Source organism: Cebus imitator, unplaced genomic scaffold (assembly GCF_001604975.1).
Source record: "Cebus imitator isolate Cc_AM_T3 unplaced genomic scaffold, Cebus_imitator-1.0 Scaffold425, whole genome shotgun sequence".
Lineage (NCBI taxonomy): Eukaryota > Metazoa > Chordata > Mammalia > Primates > Cebidae > Cebus > Cebus imitator.
Window position 1 is genome coordinate 1,580,477 of NW_016107740.1, and position 5,124 is coordinate 1,585,600.

The window sequence follows — 5,124 nt, forward strand, 5'->3', positions numbered from 1 at the left end:
GAAAACAGGAAGAAATGATCAACCCCTGAGGTGCCTACTTAACTTTAAGACATTCTCTATTGTTTCTTATTCCCGCCTCAATTGACAAGGCCATTGGACTTTGCAGTGGACCTGGGTCAACCTCGTGACTGCACACCCTACGACCCCCTCCCAGCTTGCAAAAAACTGCCCTAAACTGTAACTTCTGTAACTTTCCACTGCCCGCCCCAAACCTGTAAAACCAGCCCCTATCCCACCACCCTCCGCTGACTCAGCCCGCCTGCACCCAGGTGAATAAACAGCCATGTTGCTCCCACAAAGCCTGTTTGGGAGATCTCTTCATTCAGAGCACAAATTTTAACAGCTCCCTCACAATTTGCCCACAACGAAATTCCTGTGGACAAAGGACAGACAGAACAGAACTCAAAGTCATCCCTCTGAGGCTCAAGTGGGACAAATGCATATCTGATTGCTTCCTCTGCCCTATTGTTTATGTCAAATTGCAGATTCACTGAGCCAGGCTAAATTTTGTATTCGGTGGAAGGCTCATCAAGGACTCCAAAGAGTCAACTGCAGCCTTTTGTCTTTTAACTGCTTGTGACCTGGAAGCCTCTGCCTCAAGTTGTGGCGCCTTCCCAGACTAAACCAATGGACATGTTACAAGCATTGATGATGTCTCATGTCTCCCTAAAATGTATAAAAGCAAGATGTGGCTGGGCATGGTAGCTCACACCTGTAATCCCAGTACTTTGGGAGGCTGAGGCAGGCCAATCACCTAAGGTTGGGAGTTTGAGACCAACCTGACCAACATGGAGAAACCCCCATCTCTAGTATTAAAAAAAAAATACAAAATTAGCTGGGCATGGCGGTGCATGCCCGTAATCCCAGCTACTCAGGGGGCTGAGGCAGGAGAATCATTTGAACCCGGGAGGCAGAGGTTGCAGTGAGCCAAGATCACGCCACTGCACTCCAGCCTGGGCAACAGCAACAAAAAAGCAAGACGTGTCCCGACCACCTTGGGCACATGTTGTCAGGACCTTCCAAGGCTGTGTCACAAGCAGATCCCTAACCTTGAAAGCATAAACTTTCTAAATTGATTGAGACCTGGCTCAGATACCTTTTGGTTTATAGAAACAAAGACAGAGTCCAGTTTGGTGGAAGAGGCAAGGGAGCAATTAACTAGATTTTGCAGGGTTTGGTGGATGCCTCAGTGGAGAAAGTAATGAGCTGTACTCAGTGAGTAAGAGTGATTGCCTCATAGGCTCTCTGGAAACGGACAGAGTGAATTTATAGCCAGCGAATACTGTAGCCATAGCCAAGGGCAGTTCCCCTCTTCTTATTTCAGTCTCTTGTGAGCCCTCTTCTTCCACACCATTTGGGATGAGTCTTCAGGGCTGCTGGTCAGGGCTCCAGTCAGGGCTGCTGGTCACAGTTGCACAGGCTGTTCACTGAACAAGACAGAGGGGACAGTGGAGACTGAAACCTAGCTGTGCTGGGCTCGCCAAAGCTCTGTGCTGGCACAGGGCATGTGCAGGCAGAGCGGGCGCCATTTTCTGATTCTCACAAAGATGTCCTGCAGGCTGGCAGCGCTGTACCTACACCTGCCTAAAGCCCTGCTCTTTCTCTTCTGCTTCTGCCTCTTCCCTTCACCACAGGCAGAAAATTGCACTTGTCAAGTCTCCACAATATGATGCAAGCTAGAAACACTGGCCAAGCCACCATCTCCCTCCTCCCTCTCCCTCCCCTGTGCCTCTCCTTCTCTCCCTCCCCTCTGCCTCTCCTCCCTCTCCCTCCCCTCTGCCTCTCCTTCTCTCCCTCCCCTCTGCCTCTCCTTCTCTCCCTCATCCCTCGCCCAGAGCCCCTTCCACATGGATGCACTTTCTCAGACAAAGTAGACCGAGGTGGAAGAAGAAAAATGACTCAGTATGCGCCAAGTGTGTTTCTCCTACCAATAGCACAAAGAAAACAGATGCAGACAGTGTTCAGCAGCCCCTCTTCTATCCGCGCAAGCCTCAGGCTAAGAGAAACATTGTGAAAAAGAACAGCCCATAAACGGTCCCTGAGTGGCAGCCACAGAGTGAAAACCACAGCAGGGCTCTGCCTGCTCCCACAGCTTCAGGCCAATGAGGCCTGGCTGGGTTCCAGATCGCAGGCCTGCAGTGGCCCGGCCTCCAGTGTCTGTCCTACATCCCCCAGGACCCCAGGCTCAGGCTGGCTTCTTCCCTGCCCTCTGCTCAGGAGGAGCTTGGCCCTGTGGGAACTGGGAGCCTTGTGCCAAAAGCAAGCCCACTGACTTTCTCATTTCAGGCAGCCCCTGCTTGCCCTGAGGCACTAGGCACCTGCTTGCCGCTTTCCCAGGCCCATGGGGCATCTGCCCCTCCCATCTCAGGCTTGAGGGAGAAGCAACAGCCTAGAGCTTGACTGGGAGCAGATAATGAAACCACCTTTGCAAACATCATAACGGGAAATTATAACAGTGAAAGAGATCAGGCCGACCCCATCTTCCTTCTAACCTCTAAACTGTCTTTGTTCATTCCTGGGTGTAGGCTGAACTAGCCTTGAGAAGGAATTTAGCTTATAGTTTAAACTCTGAAACAAAATGAATAATATCCCTTTCCCAAAAAAATCCCTTCTTGCTGGGACCAGTCTGCCTTTGCAGGACTAACAAATTAGCTACAAGATTAGGTATCATGCTTTAGGGGCCATGCAGCCCCTAGCTGCAAGAGTCTGAACCTCCCGAAATTGCTCCTGGGAATGATATCACTGTTGCAAAACCTAAGATCAGTGCTTGAGATATTTTGCAGACCCTACAGCAGAAGACACCACCCAAACTGATAATCTGGCTCAACCAGTTCTTCGATCCCACCAAGGAGCAGAAGTCAGCAAGAACAACTCATTTCGACCCCCTATGATTTCATCTTAACTGGACCAATCAGCACTCCCCATTCTTTGAGCCCATACCCACCAAATTATTATCCTTAAGAACTCTGATCCCCGAATGCTGAGGGAGATTGATTTGAGTAATAGTAAAACTCTGGTCTCCCGCACAGCTGGCTCTGCATGAATTACCCTTTCTCTATTGCCATTCCCCGGTCTTGAGAAATCAGCTGTCTAGGCAGCCAGCAACGTGAACCCATTGGGTGGTTCTTCAAGGTTCCAATTAATTCCACATTAATTCTCACAACCACCTCCTGGGGCATTCTTGTCTGCATTTCATAGATGAGAAAACTGAGACTCAGGAATACTGTAAAGCTTTCTCAGGGTCACCGAGTCCCACCAACTCCACCAACTCATCAGAATTCTCTCCGCTCTCTTTAGTTATGACCGCGTGTCATAACTGCATTGCAGCCTTTCTTCAAGAGAAATGGCTCTAGGAGTCTATTTCCGAGATTCACACTTGATAGGGCATTTTTTAGGAAAAGAGAATGGCCAGGTAGTCATACCCCAGAACTCGAGGTCTCTACTTGAGGAAATGTAGAGACAGCAAAGCTCCACCTCCATGCTCTTAGGGTCTCAGCTGGGCCCAAAGAGTAAACTGACGTAGACCAATTAACAGGAGAAAAGGATACAATTTTATTTCGTATAAGTTTTACAAGGCCCAGGAGCCTTGCTAAGGAAATGAAGACCCCCAAAGAAGTAGCTAGAGTCAGTTACTTATGAATATAGACTAGATTGGACAAGGAGTAGTAAGTTGTGAAGAAGCAACTACATTATGTGGAGAGGCTTAAAAGAGAAGAGTTATTGGTGGGCCGGGCACGGCGGCTCACGCCTGTAATCCCAGCACTTTGGGAGGCTGAGGCGGGCAGATCACAAGGTCAAGAAATTGAGACCAACCTGGCCAACATGGTGAAACCCCGTCTCTACTAAAAACACAAAAATTAACTGGGCCTCATGGCGCGTGCCAGTAACTACAAGTCCCAGTTACTCGGGAGGCTGAGGCAGGAGAATTGCTTGAACCCGTGAGCTGGAGGTTGCGTGAGCTGAGATCACACCACTACACTCCATCCTGTCTCAAAAAAAAAAGATAAGCGTTATTTGAACAAAGTCTGTGCAGAACACTCTTGGTCTCCACTTCTCAACCTCGAAGATAAGAACGTTGTGTCTTTCCCACTGGAATTTCATCTCTTGCTTTTAAGAAACTGCACAGGCTGGGCACCGTGGCTCATGCCCGTAATCCCAGCACTTTGGGAGGCCAAGGGGGAGGATCACCTGAGGTCAGAAATTCAAGACCAGCCTGACCAACAGAAAGAAACCCCATCTCTACTAGAAATACAAAATTAGCCAGGCACACCTGTAATCCCAGCTACTTGGGAGGCGGAGGCAGGAGAATCCTTTGAACCCGGGAGACGCAGGCTGTGGTGAGCCCAGATCGTGCCATTGCACTCCGGCCTGGGCAACAAGAGTGAAACTCCATCTCAAGGAAAGAAAGAAAGAGAGAGAGAGAAGGGAGGGAAAAAAGGAAGGAAGGAAGGAAGGAAGGAAGGAAGGAAGGAAGGAAGGAAGGAAGAAAGGAAGGAAGGAAGGAAGCGCAGAGGTCAGAGTGATCTTGCACCTACTGTTTTCCATGTTCCTTTACCTTAAGCAGTCAATATGCCAGAATGGCATGTTTAGGGTGGCATATTCTTAATTCTTTCAGAGACCAGGAGTCCATAGTCATCACCATCATCATCATCGTGTGCATGTAGGGTGCACTAATACATGCTGGGCAAACGCCAGGCCCTTTCCATTCCACATTGATTCTCACAGCCATTAATACCTCTCCTGGGGCATGATTGTCTCCATTTCACAGATGAGAAAACTGAGACTCAGAATTACCATAAAGCTTTCTCAGGGCCACTGAGTCCCACCAACTCCACCAATCCATCAGAATTCTCTCCTCCCATCTCTTTAGTTGTAACTGTATTGCAGCCTTTCTTCAAGAGAAGAAGCCTCTAGGAGTCTATTTCCAAGATTTACACTTGATGGGGCATTTTATAGGAAAAGAGAATGGCCAGGTAGTCATTGTTAAACTAGACACAGGATAAAAGAATGTCTGATTAGGCCGGGGTGGCTCATACCTGTAATCTCAGCACTTTGGGTGGTCAAGGTGGGCGGATTGCCTGAGGTCAGGAGTTCAAGACCAGCCTGGCTAATATGGTGAAACCC